The sequence below is a fragment of the Motacilla alba genome, chromosome 18 (assembly GCF_015832195.1).
Source record: "Motacilla alba alba isolate MOTALB_02 chromosome 18, Motacilla_alba_V1.0_pri, whole genome shotgun sequence".
Taxonomy (NCBI): domain Eukaryota; kingdom Metazoa; phylum Chordata; class Aves; order Passeriformes; family Motacillidae; genus Motacilla; species Motacilla alba.
In genome coordinates this window covers 3,540,029-3,560,676 of record NC_052033.1, presented here as the reverse complement: position 1 = coordinate 3,560,676, position 20,648 = coordinate 3,540,029, and positions in this window count along the sequence as shown.

Here is a 20,648-nt window from a genome sequence, read left to right as displayed (position 1 = left end):
TCTTCCAGGGATCAGATCTGAAAAAACAGCACCTGCACTGTCCAGAGATTGTTTTAGCTTCTGCTCTTGAACTGGCCTGTTTTCAAAACACTTCATGCAGTTCTGTCATGGGGTTTGGTCATAGTCTCTGAACTCGACCTAAAACAAGGGAATCCACATCAGGTAAGAGCTGCCCTCTCCTTTTCTGTTACTACCACTTCTCTGTCAGGCTAAGCTTGGCATGACTGGTGAGGGTGGTGGGATCTCTGGAACAGGAACAGCATGTGCACTCTTCCAAAAGAGCAGCATCAGGACACCACAGGTTCACTGAGGGACACCTTGGACACCTTATGCTGACCCTTTCGTTTCCTTGAGGCTTAAAAATGTCTCCTTTGGAGCAGCCTGCGAAGGCTTAGCTGGTTTTAGGACCTCAGCTTTTGAGGAGCTGCTCTACAATGTGATAATTTACAGGCTTCCCTCAAGCTTTTCTGTTCCTGTGCTGAAGCCAGGAGATTAACAGGCTGTTGAGTGGTGCTGAGCCTCTGGAGGGGTCATTAACATCACGTGCAGCACTGGAGTGGTTTTCACTGGCTCAAACCATCCCAGCCTGCTGATGAGCAGGCAGCGGTCAGAGGAAGTTCTGGTGGTCATAGAAACACATCCTTTGGGGTCTATCCTTCCTCTCCTTTCTCCAAGACATGTTACAGCTCTTGACCAAGCCCAAAGCCATTTTCCCAACCTCCTGAGCATCACTGCCCACCATCAGGAGCTTTGGAAGTGCAGCAGCAGTGCAAGGGCTGCTTTGGGGAGCTCTCCTGGCAGAGCCCTTGGATGTGTACCACGTGTGAATTTTACCAGTCCCAGGAGCAGAGCTCATTATTCATGCACACACCACCTCCTTTCACATGCTCAGACAACTCCCCCCAAAAGCACTTTTAGCAGCCAGTCAGCTTTAAAGTCATCTTTAGCAACCTCAGCAGCTCAGTTTTTTTCACTGAAGTTAACACCCAAGGGCAATATGGACGTTACACCTTGAACCTCAGGCAAGTGTGAAAGTGAGGAGCTTTTCCCAACTCTTCTCCTGCACCGATTCTCCTCTGGCCAGTCCCTCCAGTGAAAAACTGTCTCAGCTGGCCAAGGGAATGGCTCCCAGGCTTAGACATGGTCCCTGTGCTAGAGACAGCAGCATCCATCCCCAGCGCTGCTTTTGACAAGGGTCACAGGGTTGGAAGAGACCTTCAAGATCATCAAGTCCAAGCCATGCCCTAAACATTTCAACTCAACCCTGGCACCCAGTGCCACATCCAGTCTCTTTTTGAACACATCCACCACCTCCTTGGGCAGGCCATTCCACATCCATACCATGTGTGGTACTGTGACATGGGGTCAGATAAAATCCAGTTGGTAATCCCTCCTTGAGACTTACATATCTGTAGCATTTTCTCTACCAAAAGACTGCCAAAACCACACAGTCTCTCCCTGGCATTTTATCCCTTTCAGTAGCCTGACCTTTCTGCGTGAGTGAAAAAAGAAAAATTAAAAATCCACCTTTCTCCCCCCTTCCCAAGCAGCAAGTCCTACAGATCAAAGCACATGGTCATTTAGCCCATGGAATAATAAAAGTCAATGAGAACAGCGTGCTGCTGACAGGGGAGCTGTGCTGTGCCACAGTGGGGAGGAAGGCTCAGGCATGCCAAGAGTTATTCCCTGGAGCTGAAGAGACCAAACAGAGCAGGGACAGAGGGAGCTCTTGTTTAAGAAAGTTCTAATCTTTAAAGAGGACCCATGGATTAAACCACAAAGCCAGCAGTACGAATATTTATGGGGCCAAACTCAGCAATCCCATACCCCATGACATTTTCCACTGGCTTTAATAGGTGCTTTGCCTTCCTTCTGGTAGAACCCCCTTACCACCATGCCATTCCACACTGTGGAGCGTGGCTGTCTTCTCCACTGCGTGGACACTGGGCCTTGCATCTGGAGCAGCTTCAACTTTTTATGCACATCAATTCTCCTTTTTGAGCTTTGCTCAGACACAGCTTGTGTAGGTGGGAAAAGACTTTTGGAATCTTCAGATGGAGAGCAAGAGGAAAACATGTGGCAGGTCCAAGTTTTTTGGTCCTTCTCCTGTTTGCTTAGAAAAATTCTTGGTTTGTTCCTGACTGGGAACAATTTGCCATCACCCAAAATTCAATGAAACAAGAATAGCTACATAAATCCAAACCCTCCCACCATCAAATGAAAAGCAAATCAAACTGCAGGACGGAGACAAAAATAACTTCCCAGCTGGGCAAGAGGACAGCCCAGTCCCCACCTCCAGCAGAGGAACCCTCTCAGCCACGCTGCTCGTTCCACATGAGCTTCTCATCTGGAAGAGGAGGGAAGTGACAGCTCACAGCTGCCAGCTAAGGGCTAATGGGTTAATGATCCACCTTTAATATTACACATGGAAAAAAAGCAAAGTTTTCCTTGGCCTGCCACACATCCCAGGAGGATCGATGCTGCCTTTCCTTCCTCCTCCAGCCTCCGCTGCCATCGCGCCAAGAGCGCGGTGAACGGAGCGAGCAGAAATGCTGCAACGACAGCCCCTGGCCAAAGGACAGCAGCCTCATCAAGTGCTCCTCAGCACACAGTCCTCAGGCTGCAGAGACAGCTGGGGCTTTCTGAGGCTGCTCTGGCAGCCCTCCCATCTGGCTGAGGCTGGTGTGAGGGTTCAGTGCTGCCCCAAATTTGATCCGGGGGGCTGAAGTACCCCAGAGAGCCAACACAACCCCTGCCCGTGTGCTGCAAGAGGAGCCCAGCCCCACCTCCCTTCTTCTGCTGGAAGGGTGGAAGCAGAAACACCCAAACTAAACAAACTCAAAGTTTGGGTCTGACATTGTGAGTTGGACAAAGTTGTCTCCTGCTCCTCCCTCACAGGAGGAGAAGGTGGTCCCCAGCACAGCTCGCAGCAGACACACAATGATCAGGGTTAGGTTCTGGATTCAGCAGAGGAAGCAACCAGCCCAAAGCTGAACCAGCCAGACTCAAGCCAACCCTCTACTGAGGGTAGAAAACATCAAGCTAACATCCTTTTTATTTCAGCATTTCTGCACATCTCTGCATGCTGTTGGCTTTGGCAGGTACTCAAAGGCATAATGCTACAAGAGAAGCTGATCTCTTCATGCTCCATTCTGGCAAAACCAAGGAGCAGTGGAAACCTCATATGAGTTTGCTTCTAATTTTGTGAAGTTTCCAGATCTCAGTCTGGACCAAGAGCTTCTAATGAGTTTGGATAAACTCTGGATAATCCTCTGAACTCTCAAGTATCTCATGAAAACAGAATCAAATATACTATTTGGGACTTGGAAATGTGCTTCAGAGTTCAGTGCTCCTGGATCAGAACAAGTATTAGAGATGCAATAACCATTGCACACCCACAACTTTTATTGAAATTGGAAAAAAAAAGATGGAGAAAGAAAAAAAACCCACACACATTGTTACTAAACTTATGGGAAAGAAAGGCAACCCCAATTCTCTCATTATATACCAGCCTAAACCTGCAGGGAAGTTCACCAAGGCACACCAGAAAAGTCAAAACAGATTTATCTATCAGGTTTAAAGAAGGGAAAGGATGAATGACAGCTCCTTTCTTAAAAGGGAAAGAAAAGAAACATTAACTCCTGGTGTTAAAATGCTGTAAAACTGGCTTTTGACTCAGCACAGCATAATGCTGCTTGTAAATGGGGTAATTGGTTTGTGTGAGGTCATGAAATGAAGCATGCCCGTTCCTGCCCATCCCCTGGAGCACACTCAGCTGCAGGAGAGCACAATCCTTGCACAGCACAGGTGAGGGTGAAAAGACTCAGGTATCATGCAACCCATTAATCAGGGAGAGAATGTATTAATAAATTTAAGTGTGTGAAGAGCTAAATATCCAAGAGTTTGAAACTCCCTTACCCCTGGGGGTGCTTTCTAATCCCATCCCTCTCCAGCAGTGCAGGGATCACACAGTCCCCTTGTGCTTTGCCACCTTTTCCTGGGTTAGGGATCCTTAACAGACCCAGAACTGAGCGTGCAGAGAGCAGCCCTGTGCTGAAAGTGAGACGAGCAGATGTTGGAGGGGTGGCAAAGCTCTGAGAGTGAAGCACACGATGTGGTTCCAACATCCAGACACCGGGAGAGCTGCTGGAATCCCTTCTGTTTATGTTTCCAGACATCTCCATCAAGTAGGGGGTAATTAAACGCTACAGCAATTGGGTGATAGGATGATTTATTTCAAAGCACCCTCACAGCCTGGGGCTTTGGGAAGCACATGGAGACACAAATGTTTCTCCAAAGAGGAAAGAGAGCAGAGCACTCCGTGGAACCCTGACTGAGGGCAGGCAGAGCTACAGGAAGGAGGAGTGAGCCACAGGCCTGCATGGAAGAGTGATGCAGCTCCTTATTCCACTGTCAGCTCAGGCTCTTTAATCTTTGCAGGGTTTGTTTATGAGTTCAGAGAGAAGGAGGGAGTGGAGCCAAAAAATGTGAAAAGAAGATAAAATTACATATTTGAATAAGAAATGTCCCACTTGGAAAGCAAAGTCCAGCACAGGGAGAAGGAGTCACAGAGACCATGACCACGGACCAGTGGACAAAAATGAAAGGGCCAAAGCAAGATGGAATAACCTGCCCAGGGTCACCATGGCAGGTCTGGGGTGAGGTGAGAGAGGTTTTTCCAAGCTTCTGTCTATTTATCAGCTGCACTTCCTCAAATATTATTGTCCCCTGGTTTTAAAAGAGGAGAGAGCAAGGGGAAACATGGAAGTGCTTGGTCATAAGAGAGCTGTGACAAGCAACAAAGGACTTATTCCAAAAGGGACAAACAACAGGGGCAAAGGCTGCAGGGGTGACAGAAGAGGGATGTTGAAAAAGGCATTTCTACCTCCACAGTGTTGAAAAGCAAAGGTCCAAAAACATGAATGACATGGGACCTCTTGGCTTCAGGACCTATCCAGTCACTGGAATTATTTTTTGGTCTTGCTTGTCCTGAACCCCTTTGCAGTAAAATCATGGAAGAAGGAAAGAGAGAGAGCAGCCTGACCATTTGAAATACACAGAGACCAAAGGCATCCTGTCCTGCCATAAAGGTCAGGAGAGCAGATCCTTGAAGCCAAGGACCATGGGAATTCAGCTTTACATCCAGTCCCGCTTCACTCCGTTTATTTTACATGTTTATTTAACATCTACATGAATCAAGGCAATATTATTTCATTAAAAAAAAAGGAAAAAAAAGAAAACTTGGCTTCACTTACTCAAACATTTGGACAAGGAAGGAAGAAAGCCCAGCTCAGGATTTGGCTGGGTGGAAGAATAGGAATATGCAGTTACTACCCTGCTGTCAGTGGTTCAAAAGCAGCCTGATTGGAGGAACTGAAGTCATTTTTATCTGGCAGCTGTTGGAGGAACCTCCCTAAAAGAAGTCATGGCCTCAGCTCAGATCCAAGCAGATAAGAGTCCTGCAAGGACAGGGAGCAGGACAATGCCTTAATTTTTCCTGGAGAACAAGAGAAACTATGGATTTTCTGTAGGTTTGAGTGTCCCAGTGAGAAGGTGCTCACACAGCTCTGACAGTGCCTGTTCTGGACTAAAAGAAAAGTCACTGAACCTATCCAGACCCATCACCCTCTTACCTTCCTTGCATCTCCCAGAACATGTCAGTGCCCAGAATAACAAACACCCAGAGCAAGGGCTGGTCAGGGAAACACTGCTAAAAGCTGGAGAATAATACCAGCAGCACAAGGTCATAAACTGGAGCTGCCAAGGCATCAAAACAAGCAAGGGTTGTTATTCCCCCCACTCCCCTCCTCTCCTGAGGATAACATTAAACACCAAGGCAGATGCAGAAGCCATGTTTTTCTAGGCAATCCCCAAAGCTGCTACCATGTCTTGCCTTTAAATCAAGGCTGGATGGGTTTTTGGAAGATGTGCTTTTGTCAAATGCAAGTTATTTGGTTCAATAAGGGTTGAAATGCTCTGGCCTGTGCTATACAGGAGGTCACAGCCTGGATGATTTAAAGTCTCTTTTGGTTCCAAGACCTATGGAAAGAGCTGTGAAGCCTCCTGCACTGGAAATAAAAGAGTAACAGCAGCAAATAATAAAATTGTCAAATACAGACAGTCTTCACCCACAGAATAATGAGCAAAATGAAGGCTCTTTGATCCTGTTCATTAATCACAAGGATTCAAATCCATTACTGAGGTCTTTTATCCCACTTTCCAAATGGAACAGGATTTATGGAGTCACACTGCACACTCACTGTCCTATCCACTGTTTGGGCCTATCATCCACATCCAGCAAGACATGCAGGTCTGGGATATTAACTTACTTCACTTTTGGCAAAAGCAAGTTAGTGGGTAGAAAGAAATAGAGCTCGATTGATATCCCCAGTGAAAGAAAGGCAGTAGCATAAAAATCAATCCTTTGCGCACCAGGAAAAACCTCTTGGAGCAGGGGAAGGGGTCAGGCCCCCCACCTTGGGGAGGGAAAACCTCTGGTCAGGATTGTCATATCCTGAGGAACCTACTCCAGCAGCATTTCTTATTGGTGTGGATTTTCTGACTTCTAAGGGCAGCAGAGCTCATGCTGCAGCTTTAATACAATTAATAAAACTTGAACGAGCCACCAGACACCAATCAACAGTAAACTGAGCTCTAGTTCTTTCAGAACTCACAGAATTACTTTTATTTATGGCTAATAAGCCACAGCACGCGTGGCAGAGCTTCAAAGCAGTTCTCAAGGCCCTCCATCACACGGCCTGCAGTGTGGATACCACTGGGAGCGTGGATGGGCTGGGGCCAGAGCCCCTGCAGCCCCCTGTGCACGCCCTCCTAATGAGCAACAGAGCTTCCTGCAGGGTTTATACAGTCTCCACCAAGACAGGACCTAATTTAACAGTTTATCCTCTCCATTTTCTACTGGGGAGCAGAGCAGGGGGAGTAAAAACCACCCCGGCAGCGTTTAGAGCTCCCCATGTGTTGCTTATTGTCGTAGTTTTACTCTGGTTGCTCGGGCACCCCGTGCAGAAGGCAGAATGTAAAGAATTCCTGCCATGACCTCATCCTCTGGCTGGCAGGCACTGCTCTGGCTGTGTCCTGGCGTGGAATTCAGCATGAATTGGCTTTTGCTTGTGTCCTTGTACATGCAACACCAGTGACATCAGCGTGCCTGCGGGAGCAGGGGCTGCTCACCAGCACTGGCTGCAGAGGCCTCAGGAAGCCAAATGGTGATTTATATAAAATACTATGTAAATTTCACCCCCAAATGGTGATTTATATAAAATACTAGATAAATTTCACCCCCAATGATGATTTATTTGAAATACTAGATAAATTTCACCCCCAAATGGTGATAAATTTCACCCCCAAATGATGATTTATATAAAATACTAGATAAATTTCACCCCCAAATGGTGATTTATATGAAATACTAGATAAATTTCACCCCCAAATAGTGATTTGCATAAAATATTAGATAAATTTCACCCCCAAATGGTGATTTATATAAAATACTAGATAAATTTCACCCCCAAATGATGATTTATATGAAATACTAGATAAATTTCACCCCCAAATGGTGATTTATATGAAATACTAGATAAATTTCACCCCAAATGGTGATTTAGATGAAATTCTAGATAAATTTCACCCCCAAATGGTGATTTATATAAAATACTAGATAAATTTCACCCCCAAATGGTGATAAATTTCACCCCCAAATGGTAATTTGTATAAAATACTATGTAAATTTCACCCCAATGATGATTTATATGAAATACTAGATAAATTTCACCCCAAATGGTGATTTATATAAAATACTAGATAAATTTCACCCCCAAATGGTGATTTATATGAAATACTAGATAAATTTCACCCCCAATGATGATTTATATAAAATGATGATTTATATACATTTACTAGATAAATTTCACCCCCAAATGGTGATAAATTTCACCCCCAAATGCTGATTTATATAAAATACTTGATAAATTTCACCCCCAAATGGTGATTTATATAAAATACTAGATAAATTTTACCCCCACACCTGTGCCATTTAACACTAAGGTTTAAAATACCTTTTTATTTGATATAAAACCAGATATACCTTCATTGTAGTTTCATAGTTTTTAATCAGGGATGGCACCCCAATGCATAAAGATTAGTTCTACGTGCCTGGATTCATCACTGCCTTGACTAGAAACCCCAGTGAAATCCAAGGATTTTTCTGGCATAAATCCAGAGTGAACTTTGGGAACTATAGGAAAGCCTAGGGTTGGTTCTGACACCCAGATCACCCAGGATGAACAGGTGTCAGGGGGTGCAGGCTCACTCCAGGGCTGTCCTGTAGCCAGAACAGAAAAAAAAGAGCTCCTAAAAAATGAAATATCTTTTAAAATATTAACACTCATGCCTAACCTGCCCCCCATTATTACTCCACTCCACAGTCAAAGCTAAATTTATTCTCCAGAGCATTGTTTTGCATCCAACATTGATTCAAGAACCTCTGAAATCCCAATAGTTTGTTGTGTCTATCCAAGTTGAGAAGATTTGGCTGGGTGATTTGAGAAGATTTCACAAATCTGTCTGTGTAGATACACATAATTTTCACTGGTTTTCTCCATCAACTTGCTTTCAGTTGGGGTCAAATCCAGTTTTTTTCACACCAAATAATCTCAACTACTCCTCAGAAAATCCATTCCAGCCAGATACTATGGGAAAACTATAGGATTCATCTACTGGGTAAACTACTGGGTTCACCTAGAACTGATTAATGGGCAAAATAAACTGTGAATGGGACAGGCAGGAGCAACAGTTTCCATTAAAAAATCTGTAATTTTAACAACCAGATGCTGGAATCAAACTGCAATCCTCTCCCAGGCTGGGTACCAGGCTGAGTCAGCTGCTGCAGTGGCCCGGTCCTTTCTTATTCCAGAGTTCTCCCTCCCCAAACCCAAGCCAAGCATTGCCCATCACCTCCCCTCATTTGGGCTCTCACCCCTGGATCTGTAAAGTCCCATAGGAGGATCATGCCAAGTGCACCATATTCAGATGCTGGATGGGAGAAGCCAAGCAGTTTTCCTTCCCTGAGCCCCTCCCCATGCAGAGCTCTGCTGTGTCCATCCCACGGGCTGCCAGCTGTCACCACTGAAGGCAGCACCATTTTCCCTACAATTTTTTCCTTTACTAAGTTTCAAAATATGTTTAAAATCCATCTGACATGACCAATTTATTGATTCCATGTCAAGGTGTGGATTTATGGTTTGTTTACAGAGCTGCAGAGCCCAGTATTGAAATGTGTTCTCTGTGCATTTGTACCTGTGTAGAAGAAAATGTTTAAAAAATGGGGGAAAAATTAAAAAAAAAAAAAAAATTGGGGGAAATTAAAAGAAAAGTCAAGGGAAAATGAAAAATTTCTAGCACTGCTGAGAAATAATCCCTCAGCACTGCGTGGCTCTTACACACAGCTCAGCTTGTCTTCCTCCTGCCTTACATCACAGCACACACATGCAGGATGTGCATTGCAGAGCCAAGACCACATGACCAAACCTCATCCATCAGCCCCTTGCCAGCCATCTGAGCCAACCCCTGTGTCCTCCTGACTCCAAGCAAAGCCCAAAGACCCCTCGGCAGCCCCTGGCCAGGACCAAGGTGCCCGTGGGGCTGGCACACGCTGGGCTGTGCCAGGAGACCACTCCAGCCATCAGGGATCCAGAGCTGGGGTTCAAATTAGAGAACAGCAAGAAGCTTTCAAGCCAAGAGCAACAATACAGCTGGAAACAGTGCAGTGCTTCACACTGAACAAACATGAGATAATTCAGCAGAGCACTGACTCCAGCTCCTTCCCGAGATAGCGCTGGCGGCGCCTCTGAGCACAGCAGACAGCAGCAGCAGAGGGCAGGGGAGGCAGGGCATGGAGAGGGAAATTCAACCAAAATTAGAGTGAATTAGACTAAACCAAAACAAGGACAGAGGGCTTAGAGCTCCCGTTGAGCTTTGTTGCTGACTGCAGACACTCGACCCAAAGGATGTTGGTGCAAGACAAGCACTGGAGTGACAGGAGTGCAAAAAAAGACTCAGATGCACAAAGACACACACTGCCCTGTGCCACTGTGCCAGGCTGCTGGACACACATATCCTTTGGGGAAAGTGCAGCTCAGCAAAGTCATTTCAGCTTGCTGTGGGTCACTCCTGTGTTTGGCTTTATCTCAATTTGTTCTCGTACCTTTGTTGTACAAAATTTGGCTGGAATAGAGGAGGATTCCAAACAAAGCTCCGTGGAGTGCATTTACAAGTGAAGAATGAAAGGCAAACAGAGCTGCCAGTGGTTTCCAGTGTCACCCCTGCCCTTTCCTAGCAGCAGTCAGAGAAGCAGCATCAGAAGGCATCACAAGAGGCATCAGAAGCCTTCAGAGATGGCTCATTCCTTGCTAAACTTCTTTTTACCAGCTCTAATGTCCCTGTAAGGATCGGGAAGCTTGGATGTTATCCTAACCACATCTCAAGGCTTCTCTGTCCACTCCCTGGCAATTCCAGTGGGATTTCAGCTAGTTGTTCCTCACTGTGGGTACTTTTCCCCACACCAGCCTGGCCAGGCTCAGCTCTGTGCTGCTGAGCCACCTCCTCTCTCTGTCACAAGCCCCTTCAGGGACAAGTCCCTTATATTTGTGCTCAGTGAAAACAAAATGTCATTAAAGACAGAGTAAAACCTCTACTCTTTCTCCCTACTTGGGAATTTTTGCTCTATTTGCTTTATTATTTCACCAAATCACCCCTATCTCTTTACAAGTAAATAGAAGCTGTCCCTTGGTGAGGGGGTGGGGGAAGAGAGGACACTGTTTTCCCTCTGCAGTATCAGTTTTCAGTGTGACACACAGTTCACTGTGAAAGCAAACAGCCCTAATGAGAGTGGCTGTGCAGTTGCTGCTCCCTGTGTCAGCTCCTTAGCAGGGTCAGTGCCAAGGAAATGGGGAGCAGGACGTGTCCCACATCCCTGCCAGCAGACCCTCCTCCCTGGGGGACAGAGCATGTGCCAAACCTGCTGGGACTCCAGCTGAGCTGGGGTCACTGCACCCTCTGCTGCGTTTACACCACATCAAAGCGGGGAGAAATGGTGCTGCCTGACTTTGCATCCAGAGTGGTGGAGTGCCAGGGACACAGAGAAAGCTGTTTTCCAGCTTTAGGTGGTGTTTGGATGGGAGGGCAAGCCTGGGGCGTTCCATGAAGTGCCTCAGGCTGGGTTCAGATGTCCCTGCACTGAGGGACCAGCCTGTCCTGAGGAAGGTGTGGGAGCAGCAGTCTAAAAAAGCTCCATCCACAGAGCTGGGCAAGCAAGCTCTGCAGTCATTTGGAGCATCACTGGTCCCACTGACCTCAGCCATCTGCATCCCACGGACCACGCTGGGCTCTGGAGCACTTTCCCAAAGCATCTCCTTCCCTGCTTACCAGAGACAGGTCTCAGCAGACATCTCCACAGGCTGCTGAGGGCAGACCCCACTCCCAAGGGCTGAGCTGTAGGTGGCATGGTCCTGCCTCCAGGACCCCCCAAGCCCAGGGTCCTGGAAGGGGGCAGAGATGGCCATCACCCCCTTTTCCCTCTCAGCTGAAGGATCAGAGTTCCTCCTGTCTGTTTCCTCACATGTGCCTTTTCTCAGGCTGCGTTTTTCTTTTCACTTTTGACCAACCACCACCACTTTAATTAGCCTCCAGCTCCACCACAATTATATCCATATATATCCTTGCCTTTTATCCGCCTATCAGGGAGCTGTCTGTCAGATTTAGGACACCCCACAAAGCTGCTCCTCATGCTCTGAGTGTCCCCATTGACTCAGGACAGGATCCCAGGCTGGGGAAACCACCATCAGATCCTCATTCTTCACTCAGCTTTAATTTACTCCTGACACCAGGAGTCCCAAGCTTCTCCTCTCTGCCTTCATTGAGGTCTCCAGCCACCAACACAGCAGAGCACCAGGGGCTGGGGGCAAATGACACCCGAGGAGCGTTGCCATGGGCACAGACAATTTGTCCCTCTGGGTTCCCATGGCACCAGGCCAGACATGCAGTGGTGATGAGAGGGAAGAATACACACCAGCCAAGCTATTTGTAGCCCATCTAAGCATCTCACAAGTTAAACAGTTTGTCTTTCTTCCCCCTGCTCCCAGCACCCATCCAGCTCAGGGGGCTCCCCCACCCGCCAGGGCAGCACTCACAGTGCACAAAAGGCAAAATAATTGTCCTGACTGACCTGGAGACAAAAATAAAATTCAACACGGGTGCTCAAGCGTGGCCAAGGGCAGAATTTGGCTCCAGTGAGCTGCCTGTTGGCTGGTTTTCATGTTGCAGTTTTTGGCAAGAAGTTTCATCTTGGCCCTTGCTGTAGGGCAAGGATTTGTGCCCAGGGCTGGGGTGCAGCTGGACCCTTAGAAACCCATGGGGGAATCCCTTCAGCCCTGAATTGAAGCACTGAACACAAAAAAAAAGCACTCAGGAGGCATGGCAAGAGGATTTCTCTAGACCACGGGAAGGATGTGGCAGTGGAGACTCATCCCTGTGGCAGGGACAAGCGTGTGTGGGACAGCTCCTGTCACCCTCTCCTTTGCAGGCTGACTGGAACAGGTCATTCTTCCAGTCTGGGGTGGCTTCCAAAGGTAAAGGCTTCAACCAGCCCATCTCCACATGCCACAGGAAGGTTCCCTGGGTCTCCCTGGGCTGTGCCTGCAGACCACTGACCACCCTGCCAGAGATGAGGCTGCATCAGCTGCCAGCACTCAAGCTCTGCAGCATTTTAAACCCACTCTGATGTCCCGTTCTGCTGGTGATGTCAGCCAAAAGATATTCCAGCAGAGGAGGGGGAAATAGCCCAGCAGAAGCTTCTGGTGTGCTCAAATCCAGAATAAACTTTGCATACAAATTAAGCATCTTCCTTCTTTAAACTGATCCCCCCCCTTCTCCAGGCCCTCAAACTCATATCACCCCTCAGATCTCCCCACAAGCAGGGAAATCAGCAGCTAGCCAGCCTGCTGGACATGGTGGTGAGAGCAAGAGGAATTAGTCTCCATAGTACATGAAAAGAATTAGGACTATTTAATCTCCTTTTCCCCTTATCAGTGGTCTCAAATATCCCTTTGAGAGGGAAATGCACTGGAAATTCCTGCAAATCTTGCCTACAGTTAAGGAATTGACAAGATTTTTCAGCTTTTTCTCTCTGTGTTTGAAAAATTACCACATAAAGGAAACAATCTTTGGGGCACATATAACTCACAATAGGCTGAAACATTATCTTAAACTATTCGTCTGCTTCCTGCTTAAGTAAGCATATTAGGAATGTGTGTATATATTTCTTGGGCAGCTTAAAAATAAAAAGAAGAGGTATATAGTCTGTCCTGCTTTTGAGGAGCATATTGTTTATGTTGATATAAGCACAGGTCACATTTACAGCTGAACACTCCGTGAAAGTGCAGCCAGGCTGGGAAACATTTGTTAGGTTTAATGATCTTTTATTTAACTGGTGCAGAAAAAATGCAGCCCTTTGGATTGATTCATGACATGAATTGTATAGAAACCTCCTTGCTTGAGAAAAGGAAAACTTCCAAAGGTCAATCTGACATTTCAGCTTTCTCAAACATCCAGCAGAGAGATGTTCACGGAGCAAAACCCCAGCCTGAGGAGCTGGATGGGGTTAGGGCAGGGAAAGGCTAAACCACAGCCAGAGACACCTTCCAGGACATAAAGCAGAGCCATTCAAATCACCTGGACTGCAAGGGACCCACCCTGCATGGCAGCCTTCTCACACCACACTTCTCACAGCATCCCGAGGCAGAGAAAGGGACTGACACTTCCTTTTGCTGGGTGCCACCCCTCCCGTTCTAAACCCAGGCTTACCAAGGCCCAGCCTGCCTCTCTGGCTCAGCCACTGGGTCAAAACCAAAGCTGAGAAGAGCTTTTCTCAGCTCCCAGTTGCCTGGGCTGGCTGCAGCATCTCCTCTCCCCTCAGTCAGGGGGTCACTGGGTTTTCCAGCCTGCACCAAGGTGCTCCCCTCTCTGCACTGCTGCAGAAGCAGCTCAAGCCCTCCCTGAGCAGGGCAGTGGCCATCACAGGGCTCTGCAGCCCCTGCTGAGCTTCCAGCCCTGCTCTGGGGTACAGGATGTGCTCACACATGCGTGCACCAGGGCTGGCTGAGAGAGGGACTGACATGCAGAGACCTGCAGAGCAGTCCCTGAAGCCAGCCCAAAGGGACCTGGTGCAGCAGGGGCTCCCTGGCAGCTCTGCCCACACCATGGAATGACCATCCCTGTGGCCAGGGTGCAGCCAGTGCTCCAGCCAAGCATCCCTCTGTTTGCTCTGAGCACGCACCAGTCCTGTGCAGACCATTTCCACTGTGGGGCTGGGCACTGAGCACTCATTAGGTGCTGTACATAAAGCACCCCCAGTTCTTCCACAGACAATGGGGTGCTTTGTGCTGGGAGCCCCCAAAGCCCAGGACAGCAAACACCATTAGTATTTCCCTTTAGAATCCCACAATCAGTTGGGATGGAAAAGACCCTTAAGACCATTGGGGTCCAAGCATTAACCCAGCACTGCCAACCTACCACTAAGCCACATCCACCTGTCCTTTAAAGCCTTCCATGGATGGTGGCTCCATCACTCTCTGGGCAGTCTGTTCTAATGCTTTTTAGCCCTTTCTGTGAAAACTTTTTTCCCTACTAACCAACCTCAACCTTCCCTGGAGCAGCTTGAGGCTGTTTCTTCTTGTCCTGTTGCTTGCTGCCTGGGAAAAGACATCAGTCCCACCTCATCATAACCTTTCAGATAGCCTCCCATTCTCCAAGGTAAACAAGCCCAGCTGCCTCAGAATCTCCCCACATGATTTGTCCTTTACCATTTTCATTGCCCTTCTTTAGACACTCCAGAATCTCTGCTGAAGGTGCCTCAGTTTATCATTGGTGTCCCAAAAAGAACAGGGGGAACACAAGTTTGGTACTTGCTAAAAATGCTTTAGAGGGAGAAATAGAGGGGATTTGCTTCCAGAAATCACCCAGAAGGGACCAAACACTCATCAGTTTTGCTCTCTCTCCCCAGGGGTGGCTGTAGGTCTCTGAGGTTTGCTTTGTACCCTGTGAGGGTCTGTAGCACTTGGGGACAAGGACAAAACCAGCAAAGGGCAGCTGCTCCCTCACAAAGCTGACTGCCCCTAGCCCTAAACCAGCTTAGAGATAAACCATGAACCTTTATTTGCTGCTCCTGCCTCTTCCCATTACCCACAGCAGGGCTCTGGGTTAGGGAAAGTCAGGACAGCAAGAATTGCTTCACACTGGCCACATTCTAGGAAAATCTCAGCATTTTCAGTACTTGGCAAGTCACAAGTTCAAGCAGCAAGTAAACAAAGCATAAAAACCAAAACAAAGCACTTAGCTACTTTGTCCTTATCTGCCTGAATTCTCCCTTTTATCCCACAGCTTCAGGGGAAACCAGCCTACAGGCAAAGGAAAGTCATTCCACAGTGCCAGTTTCACCACCAGCATCACCAGCCACCACACAGAGTGTCACCAGACAGTTTCAGATAGCTCCCACCCATACAGAGAAACATCAGAACCCTTCAGAAGGCTGCAAGTGTCCGCCCTTCTTGTTCTTTACCCAACATTTCATACCCCTGATGTTCCTGCATTGCCCTGTGTGCCCTCTGCTCCCTTTGGTGCTGCTCAGCACACCTGGGCACTCCATGGCTCACTGCTGTCAGTGCTGCTCACCTGCTTTGCACAGCTGCACCCACTGGGGATGAGGCTGGGCCACAGCCCCACTGCCAGGGACCCCAAACTGTGTGCCACACACAGCCCCAGTGACCCCAAACTGTGCCACACACAGCCCCACTGCCAGGGACCCCAAACTGTGTGCCACACACAGCCCCACTGCCAGGGACCCCAAACTGTGTGCCACACACAGCCCCATCCCAATCTCAATTCCCACAAACTGTGTGCCACACACAGCCCCATCCCAATCCCAATTCCCACAAACTGTGTGCCTACAAGCTTTCACATGGATTAAACAGCACCTTTGAAAATCAGCACCCTCTAAGAGGGCAGCCCCAGGCCTCCTGCCCAGACCTGGCTGCTCTCAAGCCGAGTAAACTTGATTACTCCAGTTAAACCTCTGCTGTAGTAATTCTCCTCTGCAAATTGTATCAGCTTCTGTTTTCCAGGAATCTAAGAAACAGATGAATGCATTAAATTCATCATTCTTTCCAGGAGGAGTTTTGTTTACCCCGACCAGGGAAGGTGCAGAGAGCTCTCTGTGCCGCCCCTCTCGCCATGGCGTAGTTGGGGCAGTGGAACCAAAAGTTTTGGTTGAAAACTTCCTTTAGTTTTTACCAGAACCAGATTTGCAGTGCAGGGTCTGTTTGATCATTGACTGCTGCGTCTCCTAAATTTTATTTTTGGACCCACTTTTCATAGGTAGAGGATGCAGACACTTTTACTGTGCTGGGTAACAGAGAAGTCCCAAAGGGGAGCTCCATGAAACACCATGTAATGGCTCTGTGAAAACAAGGTCAAGATGAATTTTTGCTGCCTACACAGAAACATCCAGCCATGGCCAGTGGCTGCAAGATCAAACAGGAGGTTATACCAGTGCCACTGAGCCTGGTGGGACAATTGTGGGTTTGTCTGTAGGAAAGAAGGAAATCAGTTTGGACTGTGTCAAAGCCTGGAAAGCACAGTGGGGAGATTTAATGAGAGTTTAATCACCACTTTTAATGGGATTTGTGCAGGTCCTGCAGGGCAGAGGAGTCATAGAATCACAGAACCGTTAAGGCTGGAAAAACCCTTAAGATCATCAAGTCCAACCATTGACCCAGCAGTGCCCAGCCCACAGCTAAACCATGTCCCCACGTGCCACATCTACTCCACTTTTAAATCCCTCCAGGGACAATGACTCTACCACTTCCCTGGACAGCTTTCTCCAGTGCTTGACAGCTCTTTCCATGAAGAATTTTTTTCCTAACATCAAATCTAAACCTCGTCTGGAGCAGCTTAAGGCCACTTGTTCTCATTCTGTCACTTTTTACCCAGGAAAATCCGCAGATCTGAGCTCCCTGCCCATCTCTCTGGATCATCACTGCAGGACTCAGCGTCCAGCTCCAACATGGAGCAGCCTCAGGTCCCCACTGCTCTTTCATGCCTCAGGTGACCACCTGGATGTGGTGACCATTTCCAGGTGAACCCTTAGGACAGCTTGAAGGGACCTGTGAGGGGGAAGGTGTTTCAGAAATCAAAATGGGCACTGTTTTTCTCCCTGAAAGGTGAACAAATTTCACCATTAGAGGATCAGCTTCGTCCATGGTTGTTGTAACCTTTTCTCCTTCTTTGAGCAATTTTTCTCCTGAGGAAGCAGCTGCCAGGCCAATTCTCTTTCCAAAGGTGGAAAATGCCAGGCATTGTGTCCAGCCTGTGTTTGAAGTGGGGAAAAAGCAACTTTGAATAAGCTTTTGATGGGGCCCATGGCTCTGCTTGACCATAATGTCAGCTTGTAATTAGCAACAGATACCACTTCTGTCACTCCTGATGTTATCATCAGCAGTCTTGCGTTTCAAAGTGAGGAGAGGCATGTAAATTATGGGCAATTTGGTCTCTGAAATGGATTTTATGGGTTTTTTTCTGCTGGGTGACCCGGGAAGCCTGGGGTTTGTTACAGAGATGGTTGTTGAGCCAGCAGAGGGGAGCAGGAGGAAAGCAAGGAAGGTTACAGAGCTGCTCCAGCAGATCCCTGGAGGAAACACATCCCTGCCAGCTCCTCCATGAAGGCAGAGCTGAGTGGTGGCTCCCACAGGAGCTGGGTACTTTGAGGAAGGAGGAGAGAAGGTTTGGACAGAGCCACTGTCCTGCCTCTGGAACGGGGTCTCTGCAAGGTTCCTTTCATAGCCCCAGGTGCAGAGCTGGGTGGGAAGAGGGTGGCTCGTGCCTGGGCAGCCAGTGCAGACTTATTTCTGCTCAGCATATTGCAAGTATTCACCTCACTAAGGCTTGGTTGGCCTGAGAGCAACTGAGGCAATCTCCTCCCCTCATTGATAGAAAATGTTGCCTTCTATTAAAATTCAGGTTTCAGAGTGAAGGAAAGGTTTGTGTTTCCCAAAGCAGGTATGAATTTTTGTAAGAAAAACAAAACCCCCACATTCATGTAATTTCCAATTTTGACCAAAAGCAGTTCTAACTTTTGTTAGAAAAAAGGGAGCCAACTTTTTTTGCTTCTTTTTTGGAGTGGGGTGGAGCAGGGGAAGTCTATCTCTTGCGTCATGTCCAGGGAGTTTGCCAGATCCCCTGGCACTGCTCTGCAGCTTAACAGATCCCACTGCCAGAGCAGTGGCCCAGTACTTGATTTCATCTATTGCTGTCCCAATTACCAAGTGTCCTGTTTCTCCTTGCTCTGGCCTTCTGCAGAAGGACTCGCAGCAGAGCTGCTCTTTTCAAGAGCTCCCCAGGAAGTGGGCTAAAACAGAATTTGGCCCCACAATGACTCTGTGGTGTCAAGTTCTCCCCTTTCATTCGCTGCAGGAATTCAAGCATCACTCTGCTGCTCCAATCTTTCTATCTACCACTGGCAAATAACACAGCCAAGAAGGTTATCTGCCTCAAACAGAAATAGCTTATGTTTAGAAAAGAATTAAAATTTGTTCCCTTTAGAGTTACAACCACATCCTCAAAGCTGTTAACCTGAAAGTGAACTTCAGATAATAAAACTCTAACCTCACCCCTACAGAGGAGCCAGCAGTCAGGAGCTACCTTGTGTTCTCTCCCCCTATCTGCCCCATCGATTGCCTGATAGCACAGCTTGTTTTCCTTTTTTTCCAAGGGAAGACAGCTACTAAATCTATGCTCCCCATCCCTCTCAGCACTCTTGGGCTTCTCCACAGCTGCAACGCTTTTCCATCGTCCCTGCTCTCAGTTAAATAAACATTATGACACATACTGATTGCTTTAACAAACTTTACTGTTCCACGTCCTCGGCAAAGCACGGTTATCTTTTTACAGGGAACATTCCTTTCCTGTTGCTATGCCTACTTCAGCACCATCCAGCACGATAGCCAAGACTGCTGAACAAACCCACAATTTCCAGCCACTCCATTTTGCTCATCTTGAAATAGCTCAGGAGGGGTGTGGGGCCAGACTGGTGGCAGATGTGAGCTGTCAGAGCTCCTCTGCCACAGCTCATCCCAGCAAGGACCTGGCCATGCTGCTGGAGGCTGAGTGCTGTCTTCTGAAAATGCCTCAGAGCTGAAAATGTCTTTGTGGAGTGAGGTGGGAGAAGGAAAAGAGGGGTGTAGTCATAAATATTCTCCCAGCACAGCAGGGGAAGGTTGGTTTTATCCTCCCCATAAGGCTGCGCTCGATGTTCTATAATTTGCAACTAAATTGCAGAATCCAGAAATATTTCCGGCAAATGGTATTTCACAACCATTCATCATCGTCGTGCACAATTTCCTTTGCATGACAACCTATGTTTTAAAACTCACAAAGAGAGGGGAAGCTGCCATTTGTTTTGGCCAAGCCAAAATCGCCCTTGGCCCGGGGACTGGAGGTGCTGTGGCTGCTCACGGAGATAAAGCCTGGCAGGGCAGGTCCTGCCAGGTGGGCCAGGGCATCTCCTGCTCCACAGGTCACCCAACAGTTTGAAGAAATGAGTGCATTTCAGTTTGCCCCAGCCAGCCCATTTCCCACCTCTAACACAGCAGATCTACCACCCTTCTGCTTGTCCCACTTTGTTAATTACTGCCAGGTAGCCCAAAGATATTAATGACAAATTTCCCCAAACGCTGTGATTTCACCTTTTCACATGTTCTTTTCACTTTCCCTTTCCCTTGTGCAAACATTTTCTTCTCAGCCAAGGACAGGTTGGCTCCTGAGATACCTCAGTTCTCAAAGGTCTGATTGTTTATGTCTAATGAAGACCCAGATGCTCCAAAATACATCTAGTATGTTGGACAACAGAGGGAGAGGCCAGAGAAGCTGAAGAGGATTTCTGGCAGCTGATCAATTGTAAAAAATAGTTCTTCCTCCAGGCATCAGCCAGAGTATTTTTGGGTCTGCAGGATGTGTTCATGCACTGCCCTCACAGCTCTCCAGGGTGTGAGCAGAGGAAAGGATTTGGAAGGAAGCAGATAAATCCCAGCCAGAGTCTCCTACAGTCTGTATTCCACCAGCAAGAACATTCACAGCTATGCAAGGGCTGGGGACAGCCCCATTTCCAGGGCCAGGCCAGCACTCAGCTCTCCTTGGGGGATCCACCACCTTGTCCCACCTCTCTCCATCCCACCACTCTCTGCACCCAGAGCTGTGTCCATCTCATGGGTCCAGGAGCTGCAGACAGAGGTATCCCAGGGTCAGGGAGATGCTACACCCAGTTGGAAGGGTCACCTTGGGATAAACCCAGCCCTGGGGGAAGAGGTTTCTCTGTTCTCCCAAGTGGGGTTGTGCACGATGGCCCTCTGGAGACCCTCCACCAACCCTGCCCCACGGGATCCAGCCAGGGCAGCCAGCTTCTCCAAACCCAGGGATGCTTCTGCTGGCAGGCCACCAAGGACTCAGCCACAGCAGCACAGCCAGGGCAGCGCTGGAAGCCTGAGTGGCTCAGGAAGGGAAGGGATCAGAGAGCTGGACAGGCC